This window comes from Mesoplodon bidens, assembly GCF_964165515.1.
Source record: "Mesoplodon bidens genome assembly, chromosome: 5".
NCBI classification, from domain to species: domain Eukaryota; kingdom Metazoa; phylum Chordata; class Mammalia; order Artiodactyla; family Ziphiidae; genus Mesoplodon; species Mesoplodon bidens.
This window is the reverse complement of record NC_138161.1, coordinates 127,934,023-127,957,814: the sequence shown is the minus strand read 5'-3', so window position 1 is coordinate 127,957,814 and position 23,792 is coordinate 127,934,023.

The following is a 23,792-nucleotide window of genomic DNA, read 5'->3' as shown; positions in this document are numbered from 1 at the left end:
CTGCTTTGCAAATCCTACCTTCGCTACCCACATTTCCCAACACTAGTCTTCTCTGATTCCCTTGTCAGGATTAATTTCTCCTTCACCCATATTCACCTTTCAACCAAGTTATTTTTAGATTACAGCTCATGGGCTTTAGTAAATTATGAGGTCAGGAAGAAAGGACACTATACTTATATATTTGTGATCCTAAGCCACTCCATACAATGTTTAACAATTAATATAATCTCAAGTAAAGTTAGTTGACTAAAATTGGACTCTGTGTTATGCATTAGTCAAAAAATTTGTATTACATTTTAAAAGCTATTGTTTTGAGTAAGATTTTTCTTTGCTTTGGTTTCCTAGTGAAATCTAATGAGAAAAAATTTAGTTAGAACCACTAGCCCTAAAATCAAATATAGTCATTGTATCACTACTTAAGTCAGAAATAAATAAAGCTATTCTGTCTTCTATTTTGTGTGTGTGTGTATGTGTGTGTGTGCGTGGTACGCGGGCCTCTCACTGTTGTGGCCTCTCCCGTTGCGGAGCACAGGCTCTGGACGCGCAGGCCCAGCGGCCATGGCTCATGGGCCCAGCCGCTCCACGGCACGTGGGATCTTCCCGGACCGGGGCACGAACCCGTGTCCCCTGCATCGGCAGGCGGACTCTCAACCACTGCGCCACCAGGGAAGCCCCCTGTCTTCTATTTATTCACTTCCAGCCACTTGTGATTATTCTCTGGTGAGTACTGTATATTTAAATACTTCAAAGCTCAGTGTGCCCATCTTAAGTGCTGCAACCACGGACGTATGAGCTATGGGGGAGGACAGAGGATATTTATCTGATATTGCCTTTGCATCTGCGGTTTTTCAATTTCAATCAGTTATTTATATGTTTCATTCTAATTGGTAAAGAGGATTAACCAACCAAATTGGCACAGTTGCATTTTCTGTCCTGCCACTACATGCTGAAGTACATGAGTGCACACACACATACACACATACCCACATTTACACCCACACCAACACCCACACACACTTTTATGTGTTGCACACAGAGACCAAACATGTTTTTCCATACTTTAAGACATACTGAGAAAGCAGAGGACAGACTAACAAATGAATTTGCAAATTTATGCCCTTGGAAAAAGGTAACATAATTTCCTGCCCTAGCACTGAGTTCTGAAGTTCAGTTGTTCACAAAAGTCATGGTCATGGCAATGGTGCACCACAGAACCTTTGTGCTCTGATAACCACCTGACCTGGAACATTATGCATTCCCCTCTCTACATCCCCAAACATACTCCGCAGAGCCAGGGAGAACCTCTGCTATAGACTGAATGTGTCCCTCCAAAATTCCTATGTAGAAATCTTACCCCCCAAAGTGGTGGTAATAGGAGGTGAGGTCTTTGGGACCTTAGGAAATGAGGGCAGAGCTCTCATAATTGGAACAAATACCTTCATTTGAAAGAAACTCCACAGAGCTCCCTCATCCCTCTGCCATGTGAGGCTATAGCAAAAAGACAGCTGTCTGTGAAGTAGTCCTCATGAGACCTCATCTGCCAGCACTTTGATCTAGGACTTCCGAGCCTCCAGAAATACATGACTATAGTTTACAAGCCACCCAGTTTACTGTATTTTTGTTACAGTAACTTGAACAGACCATGACAACCCAATTTATTCAGCGATGAGTGAATTAAGAAGAAACTAACAAAAAATTGACACAAAGATACTTTAAGATAGAGATGATGGATATGGCAGCAAAATTTGGTAACAAAAAAAAGTATTTACCAAAAAAAAAATCAACAAAGCAGATGAAAATTATGATCATATATTTCACCATAAATTGTATTAGAAACTTATACATTAATTCCTAATGAAAGAAGGCCTTAAGCAAAAAATAAAAGAACTCAGAAAAGAAATGACAAAAACTACAAGAGGATTAGAAATATAGTCTGACAGATTTAAGAAAAGAAGAAGAAACAATTGTAACAGAAATGAAGGCAAAATTAGAAGGAAAGCAAAGAGTTGGAAAATATCTAGAAAACAAAGCAGGGGGCAAAAAGGTAGAAATGGAAAAAAATGAGGTGAATAAAATGGAAATAGAGAGCTTAAAGGAAGTAGAAAGAAAATAATGTAGAAGACAGAAAGAAATCCAACATATACGTAATTGTATTTCCCAAAGTAGAAGAACAAAAGAATAAAAACAGAGCCACTTTAAAAGATGTACTTCAAGCCAAGTTCTCTGATGTGAGATTGTAAGAGTGAGGTGCCAGAGAACACTGAGCCAAAATGGTTGAAGGGGAGGAAAAAATCCTTTTCCCTCTACCCTTCTACGTTCTAGGCTGGGGACCCTGTAACAGGCAAACTAACAAGAGAAAAACAGACAGAAAGGTATTAACATGTATATCTCATATATATACATATGGGAAAACCCAGAGAATGAGTAACTCAAAGATGTGGCTTAGAATTGGGGTTTAAATACCATCTCAGCAAAAACAAAGAAAGAAGGGTGTGGAGGAGGCAAGTTAGGGGAAGGTGACCAGGGAAAGCACGGTAAACCAGAATAAGGCTTATTATGCAGATTTAAGTCCTTGCCTTCACCACTGACACGAGTCTCTTGTAATTTAAAGTCATCCTTCTCTTCCTGGTACAGAGAGAGGGACACTCTTACAAAAGGAGAACGTAAATTTATAAATGTAAATTTCCCTTACAAAAATGGTAACCTACTCTGTTTTCAGAGCTTCTCTTGTGTCTGCACTTTTTCAAAATAATCAGCTCAAAGTAATCCTTATGCCAAAGAGGCATATTCTGGTTTCCTACAGTCATATTTTGGCGTGGCGTATTCTGACCTCCTACATGGTCAACACTGAAACATATCCTACCCAGTAAAGTTACTAAACTTCAATTTTTTAAAAAAATTGGCTAGCCAGCCTTGTTTGGAAATATTCTAAATATTTATTTTGGTGGTGGTTACTCAAGTATGTTCATTTAGAAATAATTCATCAAGGTGTACACATATGATTAATAACACTTTTCTGTAAATACGTTATACTTAAAATAGTTAAAAATCAATATGAACCAAATAACATAGCATCAATATATATAGGAAAAGTCAGAGTAAATGTAAAGAGAAATAGAAATAAATATTACTGAGACTTTAATTTTACTCTCTCAGAACATGACAAAGCAAATGGACAAACATAAGTAAATACATAGATGATCTAAATAACATAATTAATAAAGTATATATAAATATTATATTTCAATTCTGCCAAAAATAGAGAATACATCTTCCTTTGAAGTGCTCATGAAACTTTCAGGGACATTGGCTACATATTGGCTTCAAAAAAAAAATCTATAAATTTCAGAAAGTAAAAATGACCCAGGATACAGGCAGCACTTTCTGACCTCACTGCAATTAAATTTTTCAAAAACAGTAACATTAAAACACCTTTTAAAAATAACTCTAGGTAAAAAAGAAATAAAAAAGAAAAATAAAGGTGATCTAAAAGAACTTACAATGAAAACACTGCATATCTAAACTGATGACATACTAAAGCAGAGTTCAGAAGAAAATTACAGAAGCATATTATAGACATAAAAACAAACGATTGTTAATAGATATATATACACACATACCAATAAGTAAGAAGGAATAAAACAAATTTAGCAAGCAATTCAAGAATTTGGAAAAAAGAACAATAAGTAAAATAAAAGTAAGAAAATTTTTCAAAAGATAAATAAAATTAAAAAGTAAATCACAAAATTGTTTCGCAAAAGATAAAACTAACAAGATATATAAATTATTAGCTAACCTAACATAAGAAAAATGAAAAAAATATGCTTCCCATTAATAACCAGTTAAAGAGAGGAAATTTAAAAACCAAGAGAAAGTTATTTGGTCTAATCCATGGAAATAAGGTTCACAAAATTTGGCTTAAATAGACAATATTCTAAGAAAAAACAATTTACTAAAACTGATTCCAGAATATATATAAAATCTAAATAAATTTCCATAGAAGAAATAAAGTTAAGTCACTAACTTTCCCCACAAAAACACAAGACGCAGATAGTTTAACCAAAGTTTTAAATAACAGATAAATCCATGTTGTTGCATAGAAAAAGAAGGAAAAATTCCCAATTATTTTTGAGAAAACAAGATTGAAGTCAAAACGAGAAAAGACTGAAAAAGGAAAGAAGAAGGAAGGAAGGAGAAAAGGATGGAAAGAAGGGAGAAAGGAAGAAAGAAATTCAGCCCACTAATGAATAAAATGAAAAAAGTCCTAAATAAAATTTTACAAACTGGAATCCATCAGCTCAGTAAAGAAAAATATATTATGTGCAAAAGAAGTTTATCACATAAATGCAAGAATGTTTTAACATTAAGAAATTTATTAATATAATTCTCCATATTATTACATCTAAGGACAAAATCATATAAAAATCTCCATAGGCACTGAAAAGACATTTTAAAATAAAAGTTTACAGCCATTCCTGATGAAAATGGATTATGGAATATGAATAGAGTAATATAAATAGATATGAATAAATATGAGCAGATAAAATAAGTCTGTCTTTACTCAAGTCAGGTACATCCTCAATCACCACTATTATTTGTGTGACTGTCCTGAAAGTACCACACAATGCAATTAGACAAAGGAAAGAAGTTAGAGGTATAAACACTGGAGAGGAGAAGGAACTATCAACTATTTACTGATGATATGATTGAATTCTTAGAAATCCCAAGAGAATTGATTGGAAAATTCCCATAAACATAAGAGAATTTCATAAGGAAGCATAGTACATAAACAAAATACAAAAATCAGCAGCTTTTTAAAATTGTTTAAAGAAAGCAAGACAATAGGTTCAAAATGGAGTGACTTGTGCTCAGCCCACATCACCAAACTGAAATTTAATACCTAACCTAATTGCAGTTTCAATCTCGCCCAGGGAATGCAATCTTAACCAGTCAGTCTAGAATTTCCTGGTTGGCAGTACTCAGGTAATCTGCCTGATAGACCCCTTCCACCTCCCAAAGAAAGATGAGATAATTCACTTTTTTCCTTGTCCCTGCCTCCTTCTGTCTATAAAAACTTTCTTTTTCTGCAGCTCTTTGGAGCTCCTTTCTACTTGCTAGATGGGATGCTGCCTGATTCATGAATCATTGAATAAAACCAAATTAGATCTTCAGGTTTACTCAGTTGAATTTTGTTTTTTTAACAACATAATCAACTGCCACTTAGGAGATATAATGAAAGAAAAGACCTCACTAAAATAACAAAATAACAAAATGCTTAGGAATAAACTTGATAAGAAATGTGTGAGTCATGAGAAGGAAACTTTAAAATACTTATGAAGCATATATACAAAAGTGATTCAAATAAGTGGAAAGGCATGCTCTATTCTTGGATAAGAAGAATCAATATCATAAATGTCAATTCTCTGTAATTTATAAACTTAGCAAAATCCCAATAAAACACTAATATTTTCAACTACTTAAGGTGATGTTAAAGTTTATATGGAAAAATAAACATTTACTTAATAATTATCAATTTAAATATATTCTTTGGGAATACTTGAATATCTGTAAAATTATATTCATGCAGTGTTGTCTGTAAAATCAAAAAAGCATAAATGAGTGCCCGTAATAGGGGGACTGGTTGAATAAAGTAAGTATATCCATACAATGAATTTCTAGGCAGCTGTAAAAAAAAATTCTGAGTCCTAAGAATTTCTCTGAAAAAAAGAAAATTAATGCAGGAGAAATAGCATTACCATGTCAGACAATTAAAACATCTTATATTGCCTCAATAAATAGTATGGCAATCATACTTGAATAAACAGAAAGACAAATTAAACAAATAGAATGTCCAAAAATGGACCTGCAGAAAGAGAATTAGGTGTTTTATTCACATTAGGGGTCATGCTTGTTGTACATTCTATGGGTTTGTACAAATGTATAATAACATATATTTATCTTTATAGTATCATACAGAGAATTTTCACTGCCCGAGAAATCCTCTGTGCTCCTCCCTTAACTCCTGGCAATCACTGATCTTTTAATTGCCTCCACAGTTTTGCTTTTTCCAGGATGTTCATAGTTGGAATCATACAATATGATTGGCTTCTTTCACTTAGTATTGTGCATTTAAATTTTCTCCATGTGTTTTCATGGCTTGAAAGCTCATTTCTTTCTAGCACTGAATAATATTCCATTGTCTGGATATACCACTTTCTGAAGTACATGTTGGTTGCTTTCAAGTTTTGATAGTCATAAATAAAGCTACTGCAAATATTTGTGTGTAGGTTTTTATATGGACATAAATTTCCAACTCGCCTGGGTAAACACCAGGAAGCACAATTGCTGGATTACATGGTAAGAGAATACTTAGTTCTCTAAGAAATTGCCAAACTGTCTTCCAAAGTGGCTGTTTCATTTTGCGTTCCCACCAGCAATGAATGAGAGTTCCCACTGCTCCATATCCTTGCCAGCACATTTGGTGTTGTCAGTATTCTGGATTTTGGGCCATTCTAGTAAGTGTATAGTGTATATCACTATTGCTTTAATTTTCATTTCCCTGATGACATGTGATGTGGGGCATCTTTTCATATGCTTATTTGCCATCTGTGTACCTTCTTTGGTGAGGTGTCTGTTAAGGTCTTTGGCACATTTTTAAATCAGGTTGTTTATTTTCTTATTGTTGAGTTTTAAGAGCTCTTTGTGTATGTTGGATAAGAATCCTTTATCAAATGGGTCCTTTAAAGATATTTTTTCCCAGTCTGTGGCTTGTCTTTTCATTCTCTTGGCCTTTTTTTTCCCCATAGAGCAGAAATTTATAATTTTAATGAAGTCCAGTATATCAGTACTTTCTTTCATGGATCCTGCCTTTCATGTTGTATCTAACTCATCTCCACATTCAAGGTCATCTAGGTTTTCTCTTATGTTATGTTCTAGAAGTTTTATAGTTTTGCATTTTACATTTAGGTCTATGATCCATTTTGAGTAAATTTTTGTGAAGGGTATAAGGTCTGTGTCTAGATTCATTTTTTTGTTGCTGTTGTGCAAATGGATGTCCAGTTCTAGCATCATTTGTTGAAAAGACAATTATTATTGCCTTTGCTCCTTTGTCAGAGATCAGTTGACTATATATATGTGGGTCTATTTCTGGATTCTCTCATCAAATTCTGAAATTCTCTCAAATCAAATTCTCTTGATTTGCCTATTCTTTCACCAATACCACATTGTTCTGATTATGGAAGGTTTTTAAAAATTCATACAATAATCGAAACTATTGAATTGGTTCAAAATTTAGAAGAGCATTGTAAAAATTATATGTGAGGAGATAATGAAATGTTTACCATGATTATGTGTTTCACTTATTTAGCAAATATTTACTAAGCATCGACTCTGTATTACTCTGTATTATATTAGACGTTAGAGAAATAGTGAGTAACACAATAGATATGATTCCTGCCCTCATGAAGTTCCCAGTTAAATGAAATACAGTTCATTTACATGTATTATATTTATACCCACTTTTTTTCTAATAGACCTACATAATTTTATGGAATTGAATTATCCTCAAAATAAGCATAATGATTGAGAAAAATCAATGGGGTTATGTAGCTAGGAAGAAATGTTGTGTAGCCTTACCAGTTATAATAAGAAAAATAGCATTAATTCTATTCCAACAATTCCTTGAGACCTCTGTGTTAAAGATCAAGCTTTAGATTGAGACGAGGGGAAGATGGCGGAAGAGTAAGACGCGGAGATCACCTTCCTCCCCACAGACACACCAGAAATACATCTACACGTGGAGCAACTCCTACAGAACACCTACTGAACGCTGGCAGAAGACCTCAGACCCCCCAAAAGGCAAGAAACTCCCCACGTACCTGGGAGAGGGGATTAAGAGAGCTGCTTAAAGGAGCTCCAGAGACGAGCGCGAGCTGCGGACCCCAGAGACGGGCGTGGGACGCTGGGGCTGCTGCTGCCGCCGCCAAGAGGCCTGTGTGCGAGCACAGGTCACTCTCCACACCCCCCTTCCGGGAAGCCTGTGCAGCCCGCCACTGCCAGGGTCCCGGGATCCTGGAACAACTTCCCCGGGAGAACGCACGGCGCGCCTCAGGCTGGTGCAACGTCACGCCGGCCTCTGACGCCGGAGGCTCGCCCCGCCTCCGTGCCCCTCCCTCCCCCCCCCCGCCTGAGTGAGCCAGAGCCCCCGAAGCAGCTGCTCCTTTAACCCCGTCCTGTCTGAGCGAAGAACAGACGCCCTCAGGGAACCTACACGCAGAGGCGGGGCCAAATCCAAAGCTGAGCCCCGGGAGCTCTGAGAACAAAGAAGAGAAAGGGAAATCTCTCCCAGCAGCCTCAGAAGCAGCGGATTAAAGCTCCACAATCAACTTGATGTACCCTGCATCTGTGGAATACCTGAATAGACAACAAATCATCCCAAATTCAGGAGGTGGACTTTGAGAGCAAAATTTATGATTTTTTCCCCTTTTCCTCTTTTTGTGAGTGTGTATGTGTATGCTTCTGTGTGAGATTTTGTCTGTATAGCTTTGCTTCCTTCCTTCCCTCCCTCCCTCTCTCTTTCTTTCTTTCTACTTTTTCTCCCTTTTATTCTGAGCCGTGTGGATGAAAGGCTCTTGGTGCTGCAGCCAGGAGTCAGTGCTGTGCCTCTGAGGTGGGAGAGCCAACTTCAGGACACTGGTCCACAAGAGACCTCCCAGCTCCATGTAATATCAAACGGTGAAAATCTCCCAGAGATCTCCATCTCAACACCAACACCCAGCTCCACTCAACGACCAGCAAGCTACGGTGCTGAACATCCTATGCCAAACAACTAGCAAGACAGGCACACAACCCCACCCATTAGCAGAGAGGCTGCCTAAAATCATAATAAGTCCACAGACACCCCAAAACACACCACCAGACGTGGACCTGCCCACCAGAAAGACAAGATCCAGCCTCATCCACCAGAACACAGGCACTAGTCCCCTCCACCAGGAAGCCAACACAACCCACTGAACCAACCTTAGCCACTGGGGACAGACACCAAAAACAACAGGAACTACGAACCTGAAGCCTGCAAAAAGGAGACCCCAAACACAGTAAGATAAGCAAAATGAGAAGACAGAAAAACACACAGCAGATGAAGGAGCAAGGCAAAAACCCACCAGACCTAACAAATGAAGAGGAAATAGGCAGTCTACCTGAAAAAGAATTCAGAATAATGATAGTAAAGATGATCCAAAATCTTGGAAATAGAATAGACAAAATGCAAGAAACATTTAACAAGGACCTAGAAGAACTAAAGATGAAACAAGCAATGATGAACAACACAATAAATGAAATAAAAAATACTCTAGATGGGATCAATAGCAGAATAACTGAGGCAGAAGAACGGATAAGTGACCTGGAAGATAAAACAGTGGAAATAACTACTGCAGAGCAGAATAAAGAAAAAAGAATGAAAAGAACTGAGGACAGTCTCAGAGACCTCTGGGACAACATTAAGCGCACCAACATTCGAATTATAGGGGTTCCAGAAGAAGAAGAGAAAAAGAAAGGGACTGAGAAAATATTTGAAGAGATTATAGTTGAAAACTTCCCTAATATGGGAAAGGAAATAGTCAAGTCCAGGAAGCACAGAGAGTCCCATACAGGATAAATCCAAGGAGAAATACGCCATGACACATATTAATAAACTGTCAAAAATTAAATACAAAGAAAACATATTAAAAGCAGCAAGGGAAAAACAACAAATAACACACAAGGGAATCCCCATCAGGTTAAGAGCTGATCTTTCGGCAGAAACTCTGCAAGCCAGAAGGGACTGGCAGGACATATTTAAAGTGATGAAGCAGAAAAACCTGCAACCAAGATTACTCTACCCAGCAAGGATCTCATTCAGATTTGATGGAGAAATTAAAACGTTTACAGACAAGCAAAAGCTGAGAGAGTTCGGCACCGCCAAACCAGCTTTACAACAAATGCTAAAGGAACTTCTCTTGGCAAGAAACACAACAGAAGGAAAAGACCTACAATAACGAACCCAAAACAATTAAGAAAATGGGAATAGGAACATACATATCGATAATTATCTCCTTGACTTTTCTGCTTTATTCTATCACAAACTTAGGTTTCACTTTCTGTAGACTTCTAGATCAGTAACTATGTGTGTATCGCATTTTTAGCTTCAAAAAATAGGATTCCTCTCATCGACTGCCATATATACTCAGATTTATGCATTTTAAGATCCTTTATTGTGATTTCTGAGTCAAGAAATATATGGAAACAAACAACTATCTTCAGTCTGCCATTTACATTTGGAGGGCCTGGTTCCATTTCTAAGTGCTAATAAACTGCGCTTTTGGTAACTACTGTTTTTTTTTTTTTTCCGGTACGCGGGCCTCTCACTGTGTGGCCTCTCCCGTTGCGCAGCACAGGCTCCGGATGCGCAGGCTCAGCAGCCGTGGCTCACGGGCCCAGCCACTCCCCGGCATGTGGAATCCTCCTGGACTGGGGCATGAACCCGTGTCCCCTGCATCGGCAGGCGGACTCTCAACCACTGTACAACCAGGGAAGCCCGGTAACTACTTTTGATATTGCTCACAATCAAAAGTTGCCTCTTCATTCATTCATTCATTTATTTATTTATTGAACTGCATTTTTTTTTTCAACTACATTTGCCAGTCCCTAGGCTTCAGGAATAGTTCTGTCATGGATCACTGTCATTGCTTCAGCAGTCTGAATCAGTCACTGTTTCTCTCAGTTCCTAGCATTTAATTTGTCTAGGCAAAGGGACATGAGTTTGTGGGGTGACATCAGCATTGTGGCAGCCTGAGATTCTCCCTTTGTCTCTCCCCTTCAATCTATAACTAGTAAAGTAACCATATTCAGCAAATGTTTCTCTGCCCAACACACCTGGATGCCAGAGAGATTGATAAAACTGTACAGCTGAAGGTGGGCAACTGGAACACAGAGAGAGGTGGGGGAATGGTGGAAACAGTGCCCATCATCCAGGCCCTGGTCATGGCGGCTGAGCCTGCATCTCCAGAAAACCTGTTAGCAGCAGAGAAGGTGTAGCACACGACTCAAGCCTCCCAGCTAGAGTGGCATCAGTTGCCACAGGGAACTGGGCAGCAGCAGCAGTAGAAACTGTGACTGTGGTCCCTTCAGCCACAGCAGCACCCTTGATTCTGGTCTCCCTGCCCATGGTGGCAATACCCACATACCCAACAACCCCAGATGTAACAGAGGCGCCCACCATGCTGATGCCCCTGGTGGCAACGCCAACAAGATCAGGGACACCAAAAGCAGAAAGCCACCAGCAACTCCAGAGGCACAAGCAGCAACAATGAGGACACCAGCAATACCCACAGCAGAGGCCGTGGAGGGTGGAGAGTGGAGAGTGCAGATTCTCAAATATAGCCAGAGGCAGCTGAAGGTGAAAGAAAACAAAAACGTGTGCTATAGCGCCACCTACTGAAAAACAAGAAAAAGACCTCTAGTTACCAAAAGGTCGCATTGTTAGAAGAGAGGGAGAAGGGAACAGAGAGTTTACTTAATGAAATAATAGCTTAGGGCTTCCCAAATCTGGGGAAGGAACTGGATATACAAGTTCTCGAAGCTAAGAGAAAACCTAATTATCTCAATACAAAAGGACGCTCTCCAAGACACATTATATTAAAACTATCAATGATAAAGAAAGAATTTTAAAGGCAGCTGGGGGGCGGGGGAGAAGACAGTTACCTACAAAGGAACCCCCATTTCATTATCAGCAGCTTTCTCAGCAGAAGCTGTACAGACTAGGAGAGAATGGAATGACATACCAAAACATCTAAAGATAAAAACTGTCAGTCAAGAGTACTCTATCCAGCAAAGCTACCCTTTAGATATGAGAGAGAAGTAAAGGCTTTCCCAGGTAAACAAAAGCTGAGGGAGATCATCACCCCTAGACCTTCCTTATAAGAAATTTTAAGAGGAGCTCTTCTACCTGAAACAAAAGGCAAAAGTATACAAAACTTTTAATGAGGTGATAAATTGAAAGAAACAATCAGAAAATTGCAACTCTATGTCAGAATAGATTGTTAAACACTTAATTATAGCATAAAGGTTAATGGGAACACAGCAATAAAAATAACTATAGCTACTTCAATTTCTTAACAAACTCACAACATAAAAATGGATAATTTGAGATTAAAAAAACATAAAAAGGAAAGAGGAAAAGGACAAAACTCATGTAGGCCAATGAAGATAGGATACTATCAGAAGGAATAGGACTATTTTATCTATGAGACATCTTATACAAAATTCATGGCAATCACAAAACAAATCTAGAGCAGGGACACAAAGCATAAAGAAAAGAGAAACTGAGAAAAACGTCATGGAAAACCACTAAACTAAAATGGCAGACTGAAACATAAGGAAAAAGAAACCATGGAGATAAAGAGCAACCAGAAAACAAAAGATAAAACAGCAATACCAAGTCTTCATTTATATAATCGCCCTTAATGTAAATAGATTGAATTCAGCAATCAAAAGCCACGGATTGGTTGGATGGATTAAAAAATAAGACACAAATATATGCCGCCTCCAGGAGATTCATCTCAGCTGTAAAGACAAACATAGGTTCAAAGTGAAGGGCTGGAAGATGATAATTCAGGCAAATGGCAGTAAAAAAATAAGTGGGTATAGTCATACCTATAATAGACTTCAAGCCAAAAAAGGTAACAAGAGACAAAGATGGACATTATATCATAATAAAGGGGACAATCCATCAAGAAGACATAGCTACCACAATGTCGCCGCCCAGTCCACAGCGAGGGCGACAAGAAGTTAGTTTCCTTAGGACAAAGGAAGCGCCCTTGCACCTGCAGGACAACTTGTTGCCCCATCTGTAGGGAGGAATAAGCTTCCTGTGCTAAGAAGCCGGCCCTGCTGTGGTTTCTCCCGACGTTTTTCTAGATAATGAGTCTGTTCCAGAGTGTTTCTGAGTGAAGTCCTAGAAGCAGATGGCTGTGGATGTATAGCAGTGAACGTCAACGAAGTTTAAAAGATGAAGGAACTGAGAAGCTCAGTGGCAGCATGCTGCATACAAAAGCAGGAAGAAAGAAGTTGAATCTGAACTGCTCTACCCTCAGAAAAAATCAGGAAATAATTTTTTTCTGGAACCACTGCCCCCCCACCCAGCCCTCTCAGCCCCTGCAGACTTCCCTTATGTTTCACTGGCCAGAACTGAGTCACATGCCAACCTCAACATTAATCACTGTCAAAGAGCATACAGGATCTTAGTTCCCCAACCAGGGATTGAACCTGTGCCCTCTGCATTGGGAGTGCAGAGTCTTAACCACTGGACCTCCAGGGAAGTCCCAAGAGCTCGGATTTTATTATGAAGTATTAATTATTGAAGTTTTTGAAACGGGGTATCCCTTATGTATTTCAAGAAGATAACTCTCATCAGCATGATGTCTGGATTGGTGGCATAAGACCCATTAAGAAGGTAATCACAGTGGTCCACGTGAGAGATAATGGGGCATGAACCTAGGCAGTAGCAATGGGCTGAAAAGAAAGGGCCACTTTAAAGAGTTATTGGAGGGCTTCCCTGGTGGCGCAGTGGTTGAGAGTCCGCCTGCCGATGCAGGGGACACGGGTTCGTGCCCCGGTCCGGGAGGATCCCACATGCTGTGGAGCAGCTGGGCCCGTGAGCCATGGCCGCTGAGCCTGCGCGTCCGGAGCCTGTGCTCCGCAAGGGGAGAGGCCACAACAGTGAGAGGCCCGCGTACCGCAAAACAAAACAAAACAAAACAAAAAGAGAGTTATTGGAAAAGTAGAATCAGCAAACCTTGCCGATCAATTGTACATGGAATGTACATGGGGTTGCTGAAGATGCCTTCGATGTTTCCTTTGTGGCTAATTAGAAGAATGGTAGTGTTGTTAATTAATGAAGAAAACCAGAATATATTGAATATAGATCATATATTACTCCCTGCTCAAACCCTTCATGGCTGCCCATTATTCTCAGAATAAAATCCGTCCCTTCTAGCTCACTACACTCTAGCCACAGTGATCTTTTGGCTTTTTCTTAACTACTCCGATCACACTCAGGGCTATTGCATTGGCTGTCCTCTTTCTTCTTGGAATGCTCTTCTCCCAGAACTTCTGATGGCTTCTTCTAACCTTTCATTCAGGCTTCTGCTCAAATACTATTTAATTTAATGGGCCTGTCTGTATTATAATGTTCTACAAAGAATTGTGATGTTGGCCATCCTTTATCTGTTAGTACCTTTTTATTTCTCATTTGCTAAAAACTTTGTCAGGAACATGTTTTTAATTTTACCAAAAATATTTTCTCTATTTATTGAGAAGGTCTTCTCATTTTAAACTTTCCTATGGGGGTGATGTCAGCAACACGGCTGAAGAAGACATCCCACATTGTATCCCCCCTCTCCAACATCAACGATTCTGCACCTATCCATGGACAAAAGTCCCTTTGTGGGAACTGTGGGATCCAGCACCATACGTCAAGGGAACTGAGAGGAGTCTCACCCACCTGTGCATTGAGTAATTGTGCATTGACCTCAGTAGTGGCTACGGACACTGCAGTGACCCATGAACCAGCTCCAGCCCCTCTCAGTCACCATACAGAAGGCCCTGGAGAACACTGTCTTAGACAATCACCCACAAACAAGAGAGCTTTTGTGGAAAAGCTTTCCATCAAAGAAGTTCCAACACACCATTGGAGCCCCCAAAACCCCCCAAAAAACAAACAAAAAGAAACCAAATGAGTTTGGACCCACTGGAGAGAGTAAGGGGACCAGTTTAACTTTATCCCTGTCACCCCCTCCACCAAGGTGGCACAGCTCAGTGCCAAGCAAGACTTTCTCAACCCATGATTTCTCCTGCTTGGGAAAGTGAGAGCATGAGTGAGCACCTGCCTTCCCCAGATACATGGGACATTGCCAAAGAGGCCTATTTCTATCTTATCCCAGTATCCAGAATACTGAGTCATGAGCTGCATAACTGGGGGGTGGAAAGAGTCTGGGAGAGCAGCAGATAGGACTCTCAAAGGACATTAGAGGGATGTGGATCCTACTAATTGCTTCTCAGACTCCATCATGAGGTTCCATAGAGAGAGTAGAATGGTGGTTTCCAGGGGCTGAGGGTGGGGAAGATGGGGGGAGATTTTGACAAAGGGTACAAAGTTCCAGCCTGGTGATTACACTTAACAATACTGTATTATACACTTGAAAATTGCTAAGAGAGTAGATTTTAAATGTTCTCACCACAAAAAAGAAGTGATAATTATCTGACATGATGAAGGTGTTAACTAAACCTACTACAGTAATCATTTCACAGTATATAAATGTGATGTGTCATCACATACACCTTAAACTCACACAATGTTATATGTCAATTATATTTCAGTAAAACTGGAAAAAAGGAAATGTGGTATATACACACAATGGAATATTATACAGCCTCAGAAAAGAAGGGAATCCTGTCACATGCTAAACTTTGGATGAACCTTGAGGACATTACACTAAGTAAAATAAGCCAGTTACAAAAGGACAGATACTGAGAATTCCCTGTCAGTCTAGTAGTTAGGACTCAGTGCTTTTACTGAAGGGGGCCCAGGTTTGATCCCTGGTCGGGGAACTAAGATCCTGCAAGCTGTGTGGTGCAGCTAAAACAAAACAAAACAAAAGGACAGATACTGTCCTTTAGATATTTCTATTCATGTAAAATATTTAAAGTAGTCAAATAATAGAAACAGAAAGTAGAAAGGTGGTTGCCAAAAGCTGTGGGGAGGAAGGAGGGAAAATTAGTGTTTAATGGGTATAGAGTTTGTTTTGTAAGATGAAAAAGTTGTAGAGATCTGTTGTACAACAATGTGATTATATTTAATACTACTGAACTGTACACTTAAGAATGGTTAATGGGCTTCCCTGGTGGCGCAGTGGTTGAGAGTCTGCCTGCCGATGCAGGGGACGCGGGTTCGTGTCCCGGTCTGGGAAGATCCCGCATGCCGTGGAGCGGCTGGGCCCGTGAGCCATGGCCGCTGAGCCTGCGCGTCCGGAGCCTGTGCTCCGCAACGGGAGAGGCCACAACAGTGAGAGGCCCACGTAACGCAAAAAAAAAAAAAAAAAAAAAAGAATGGTTAATATAGTAAATTTCATGTTATATTTTTAATCACAATAAAAATAACTGAAAAAAGAAAAAAAAAGACATAGTTATTAATATATAAGCACCCAACATAGGAACCAAAATATACAAAGCAATTATTAACAGACTTAAAGGGAGAAACTGACAGCAACACAATAACAGTAGGGGACTTTAATACCCCACTTACACCAATGGATTGATCTTCCAGACAGAAAGTAAACAAGGAAACAGTGGCCTTAAATGAAACATTATACCGGATGGACTTTATAGATTTATACAGTAGATTTCATCCAAATGCTGCAGAATACACATTCTTCTCAAGTACACATGGAACATTCTCAAGGATGGATCATATGTTGAGACACAAAACAAGTTTCAATAAATTTAAGAAGACTGAAATCATATCAAACATTTTTCCAATCACAATGGTATGAAACTAGAAATCAACTACAAGAAGAAACCTGGAAAAATCACAAATATGTGGAGACCAAACAACATGCTACTGAACAAGTGTTGTGCCAATGAAGAAATCAAAGAAGAAATTTAAAAATACCTGAAGACAAATGAAAATGAAGATACAACATACCAAAATCCTCAGGATGAAGCAAAAGCACTACTAAAAGGGAATTTTATAGCAATACAGGCCTACCTCAAGAAACAAGAAAAAATCTTAAACAAACAATCTAACTTACACATAAAGAAACTAGAAAAAGAAGAACAAAGTAAGCAGAAGAAAAGAAATAATAAAGATCAGAGCAGAAATAAATTGAAATAGAGACTAAAAAGGAAAAGAAAAAGATCAATGAAACTAAGAGCTAGTTCTTTGAAATGATAAAATTGTCAAACCTTTAGCTAGACTCACTAAAAAAAAAAAAAGAAGGCTCAGATAAATAAAATCAACAATGAAAGAGGAGAGATTATAGTGGATACCACCAAAATACAAAGGATTGTAAGAGCATACTGTGAACAGTTATATGCCAACAAATTGAACAACCCTAAAGAAATGGATAAATTCTTAGAATCATGCAACCTTCCCAGACTGAATCATAAAGAAATAGAAGGTCTGAATAGATTGATGACTAGTAAAGAGATTGAAACAGTAATCAAAAACCTCCCCAAAAACAAAAGTCCAGGACCAGATGAATTCTACCAAACACTCAAAGAAGACTGAATACCTATCCTTCCTAAACTGTTCTAAAAATTGAAGAGGAAGGAACACTTCCTAACTTAATTTTTCGAGGCCAACATGACCCTGATACCAAAATCAGACAAGGACCACACCCATTAAAAAAATAAATACAGGCCACTGTCACTAATGAACATAGATGGAAAAATCCTCAACAAAAGAAGAGCAAACCAAATTCAACAATACATTAAAGGGATCATACATTATGATCAAACGAGATTTATCTCAGGGATGCAAGGATGGTCCAATATTCACAAATCAATCAATGTGATAGACACATTAACAAAATGAAGGATAAAAAAATCATATGATCACCTCATTAGAAAAAGCATGTGACAAGATTCAACATCTATGCTAAGAACTTTTAATAAAATGTATAGAAGGAATATATAGAAGGAATGTACCTCAACATAATAAGGCTATAAATGACAAACCCACAACGAACATCATACTGAAAAACTGAAAGCTATCCCTCTAAGATCGGGAACAATGCAAGGATGCCCACTCTTGCCAACTCTTATTCAACATAGTATTGGAAGTCCTAGAAAGAGCAATTAGGCAAGAAAAAAAAAGCCATCCAATCAGAAAGGAAGAATTAAAACAATAATGATTTGCAGATGATATGAATTTTATATATTGAAAACCCTAAAGTCTTCACCAAAAACTATTAGAAGTAATAAAGAGAAACAGTAAAATTGCAGGGTACAAAATCAACATACAAAAATCTGTTGCATTTCTATACACTAATGATAAACTAGCAGAAAGAGAAACTAAGAAAACAATCTCATTTGCAACTGCAACAAAAAGAATAGAATACCTAGGAATAAATTTAACCAAGGAGGTGAAAGACCTGTGCACTGAAAATCATAAGGTATTGTAACTCATGCAAGTCAACAACGACAAAAAACAAACTGATTAAAAAATGGGCAGAACATTTGAATAAACATTTTTCCCAAGAAGATATACAGATGGCCGACAGGCATGTGTAAAGATGTTCACCATCACTAATTATTAGAGAAATGCAAATCAAAACCACAATGAGATAGTACCTCATGCCCCTTAAAATGGGTATTATCAAAAAGACAAGAAATAACAAGTGTTGGCAAGGATGTAGAGAAAAGTCCCAAGAAACAGATAATAACTTCCTTATTCTCTTGATTTTTTTGACTATAACTAAAATAGTGCATGTTGCTGTCCTAGGACACTTGGTAAGCCTCAGCTCATTAGGGAAACAATAGTTGGCATGGCATAATAATTAAGGTTCCAGGTTTTACAGATGCATTGCCTCCATTTAAATCCTGAGTCCATTATTTACTAATTGTGTTACACTGAGCAAACTAGTTAACTGTTTCCTCATATGCAAAAAGAAGTTGATAGTGTCTGCTGCACGGGGCTTCTGTGAAATTCTAATGTGCAAACATGTAAAGCACTTGGCTCAGGATCTAGTCATTCACACAAGAAATTAGTTGAGAAAGGATCCAGTAAGAGTGCTTATGGCCTCAGATATCTGTTCATACCCAAGCACAGAGCATGGGAAATATACAAAGTGCATTTGAAACAGGAGCTAACAAAATTGATAAGTAACAATGTGTTTCCTTGAATATCAGTGGGATTATATTTGTCATGGAAATGTGGTACTTACAGGGTTGTTTGCTGAATCCAAGCCCTACTTCCTCCTGGGGAAAGTACAATACCTTTCTCAATAAAGCCCCTGTACTTGGCAAAAGCTAATCCCACCCCCAATTACAGGGGTGAGCCCTGATTAGTTTAAGCCAGTCAGCATGTATCATCTACTAGCCAAAACTGATTGCCTACAGATGGGTGTGTGACCCAGACGGTCACTGAGACACAAGAAAATGTGTATTGGGACCTTTGAAGAAAGACCATCTTTGTTTTGACCAGAAATCCACAGAGGAATTCTATCTCACTGCTAGGTATGAATGTGGTCACTAGAAGCAGTTGAAAGCCATCTGTAATGCTTTAGGATAACGACGCAGTCAAATCACAAGTTACCTTGCTGAGCTGCAAGATCAAGCTTTATCTAGGGCTTACACCGATTCTTGATTTTATTTTATATGAATCACTAAATCATGTTTATTTCTTAACCTAGTTTGAGTTACGTTTTCTGTTAGTTGACACCCAAAGCATCTTAACTAATACAATGATGGATCAGTATTGCCTCTTCAAAAGAAACAGAGGCAAATAAGTATTGTTTACCAAGAGGAAATGTATCTGTGCGTGCAAAAATCCATAAATCCGCGATAGTATGCATGAAGAAGCACACAAAGCAGCAGCTCTTGTTGGTAAGGACAAAGCGGGGCGGAACAGAAGTGCTATGTTGTAAGTAAGCTATACGCCACCCAGTCAGAGGAAGAAAATGAAGCTTCATTTCAAACACATCACTATTTTCATTCAGCCAACTGCTGAATATTTCTGTAGATGGAGAGTCCCAGCTGAGCTTAAAATGACATCCAGACTGCCGGCCCTGTGAGACAGAGGCCTTCATGGAGCATACTGTCACGGCTCTATTTGGATTGAATGGACGAAGGGCTGTAAGGAGGAGTTCTAAAGGAACAGAAGAGGGCTTTTGTAGTATCAATCAAGGAGAGGAGAGGAAACTGATTTTTTTAAGCAATGAAGTACAGAAGCAATATGCTGAAGCTACATTTTGAAAAGTTACTGTTTTGGTAGTGTTCTGCTTTATCTGAGTTACACCATCACATAGATCAGAGGCAACAAATGTTCTCCTCTAATGACCAAACGTAGCTGTGGAATAGGTGGGCACAGTGTGAACAGGAAAGGTGTGCTGGGTATCCTTCAAGGTCAGGGGATGAGGCGGAGGCATCCAGGGTTGCAGCTGAGTCAACATTCAGCAGCCAGTATGAGGCGAATTGTGGGACCAGTTTGGACCCAAGCTGTCCTATCAAAATGCCAAGGAAAACAACCAATGGAGATGTTAGCCTACATACTTTGATGCACGATTTTTTTAAAAAAGGTGAATTGCTTTTCAAATGAGGCATGAGTAAGATTATGGAATTGGGGCTTCTCTCCTTCATAAATCTGTCTTTAGTGTTGGGTTAAGAGGACTAAGTTCATGTACGTGAAGAATTTAGAACAAAGCTGGCCCAGGGTAAGCACTCTAAGTGTGAGCTATTAATATTCTTATTGTAGCACATAACATGCTGAAGGCCAGAGAAGGAAGTCCTCTGGGCCACAGGTCTGGGCATGTTATTGGGCTCAAGGCTGCATGAGTTCTCCTGATTCCTCCCTTGAAAATGGCTACTCATTCTCAAGGCCAGACCACTTCCTCCAAAGCCATTAGTCCACAGGCAGAGATTGAGTACAGATAGATGGAGGGCCATGTCAGGAGGCAGCAGAAGGTCACTTCCTTTCAAATTCATGAAAGATATTGTCCACATGCCGTTCCAAGGCCCAAGAACTTAGGCCTCTTGGTCTTGCGTGCTGGAAGCACCCGGCAGGTGCAATGCATTGTGTCATCTGGGATTTCTGGAGGAGGCCGTATGGTAGAGAGGTCATGAGCTCTGTGTGTGGAATCAGCTCAGACCCCAGATGTCCAGTATGGAGTATGAATATCAGTCAGTATCACTTCAGTATGAATATCAGTCAGTATCACTTCAGTACCCTCTAAGCATTAAACCCCTCTTGTCCACTGCGGACTCCCACGACAGTTCCCATGGTGAGGGGTCTCCCTGAGAACCTGGAAGGGAGACAGGGTGGTGGCTGACTCACCTGGGTCCAGTTGTGTGGACGGGGAAGGGAAGATAAAACCAAACGCTGCAAGCTAGGAGAAGGGCTGGACAAAAGAAAGCAGCACAGAATGGGACTGAACGGGCAAGGGGAGGGGAGATGGAGGGTGGTGTTCAGGAACTGTGACCTTTACAGAAGCATTCCAGAAGGATGGCTTTCTCAGGGAACTTGATGATTCAAGTGACCATAATAAGGCATTTATTTTTGTCACTGGCAACACACTTGCATTTCAGACAACTTGTCATGCTGGTAGAATCCAGAAAAAAAGGAAGTGTGTACATTATTACACACTGAATAGGCAGTCAGGACGCCTTACTTAGGCTGCAGAGAAGCCAGTAGTAGGTTTAGGGTCATATATAAGGCGTGAGAACTCCCCCCCCCCACCCCTTCTGCATCACCTCCCTGTGACGAGGGTACTTGGAGGCAAATCTTAATTACAGTGGTGGCCTGGTAGAGGCTGACAGAAGCCAGCAAACCTCTATTTGAATTTGATTCAGATTCTATGCTGAAGCAGAATAGAACCAGAAACCTCCATTTAAACAACTTGTCTATGGTGATGGCTCCCTTGGGATTGACATATACACACTACTATATACAAAATAGATAACTAATAAGGATCTACTGTATAGCACAGGGAACTCTACTCAATATTATGTGACAACCTATATGGGAAAAGAATCTGAAAAAGAATGGAGATATATATAGATAGATAGGTAGATAGATAGATCTGATTCACTTTGCTGTACACCTGAAACTAACACATTGAAAATCAACTATACTCCAATAAAAATTGAAAAAAAGAATTCCAGGGCTCACCCTTGAACCGATTCCCATCAAGGGAGGAATCTTGGGACCTGGTTTCTCTGAAGTATGTTCCAGTTAGGGAATAAAATATCCTGTTATTCCCAAGGGAATTCCCTACCAAAGAGGTCGTAGAACTTTCTAGGAGCTTTACAACCAGAGCTGAAAAACAATGGAGCTAAGAGAATAGACATATTTCCCAGACATCACAATAATAGCCTCCTCTTCACTCCCATTTTTTGGCCTTGGGATAGAAGCCTCTGCTGCTTTTCTCTGTTTTGGTTACAAAATAGCTACCTACCTCCCTTCATGTAGAACTAGGTTGGAAAAAAAAAAAAAAACTCAGAGGGGGTTTTCCTTCTGGTTACTGTAAGCCTTTGGCATAATACCTTAAGATAGAAAAACAGTGACTTTGCATGTAGGATCTACAGACCAGCCATCAGGCCAAGAGCAAGCAGCTCTTCAGGGTGGGCCCCAGTGAGTCCTGCCCCACCCAGGCAGAATTAGGAGATGCAGCTCTGGGTACATGGGAAAGGGGTTAACAAAACTAAGGGGAGGAGGTAGGGTGAAGAAAGAGAAAGAAATCTTGAAGGAGAGATTCCAGGAGGGACGCCCCCTGCTGACCTAAAGGTGAAGAATACCCCATAAGAGATGTGCGAAGAGTCCAGGACACCAGCCCTGTGCCCAGGACAAGCAGAATAGAACAAAGAAGCCAGTCACACTATTATACATAAAATAGATAACCAGCAAGGACCGACTGTATAGCCCAGGGAACTATACTCAATCATTTGTAATAACCTATAAGGGAAAAGAATCTGAAAAAGAATAGATATATGTATGTATAACTGAATCATTTTGCTGCACACCTGAAACTAACACAACACTGTGAATCAACTATACTCCAATTTTAAAAAAAGAGGTGAAAAAAAGCCAGTCCAAATTCTTTGCCCCCAGGAGAACTCTGCATGAGTTATTATATCCCTTGATCCTTAAGTAACATACTAGTAGAACATTCTCTAGGGTTTTATATGTGAGAGCATGACTTGCTAATGATAAGACCCGTTTGTTATTATTCCATTTTAGTGGAAGTTAAACATAACATAGGTGTTGTTCCTTTCTAGTTAGTCCATGAACATTAAGGTGCTGGGCTAAACAGAGTGAGCACTGAGGGGTAAGGAAAATTTTAGGAGGAGATTCTCAAGTTTGTAGTGCTTAAACTCTGACACGCTAACCTCACAAAATCCCAGATCTCCAAATGCCTTATTCCTATAAATTTCCATCATCCCAGATACAAGAGGAGAGGCAATAAAGGATAGTTATAGAAATCATGTAACATCTTCAGATATAGGAAAGAGGACAATAAAATGTGATGGCTAAGCATGCTCCCTGCTATCTCAGCTGGCACAATGACCCTGGAAAATTAATCATGTAAGCGAGGTCAAGATAGACATGTATGTTCTCTGTGTGGAGATCTGAGCTACAAGATCTGGTGTGACTTTGAGAGCCTCCTTCTCCAACAGTAGTGTAGTAATAAAGTAGCCTCAAGTAAGCCCAAGGCAGAAGGTCATTGTAAAATATTTCTCATGCTTTGGAAGTGGCTGGTGGTTGTGTCAAGCAGTTTATGGACTAATTGAAACTACAGCAGTAAAACAAAGCCCCACAGCCTAGGAGAAGCTAATGTAAACATAATAAATGTTAGACACCTAAGATAAAGCAATAATTTTTCAGAAACAGTTAAAACTCATATAGTCCTTCTGTTGTGCCAGGCACTACTCTAACATTTTATATTTGTAGTATTAATATGTTTAATCCTCACAATGTCCCTATATGGTAGGCATTCTATTACCCCCATCACATAGATGAGGAAACTGAGGCACAGGAAGTT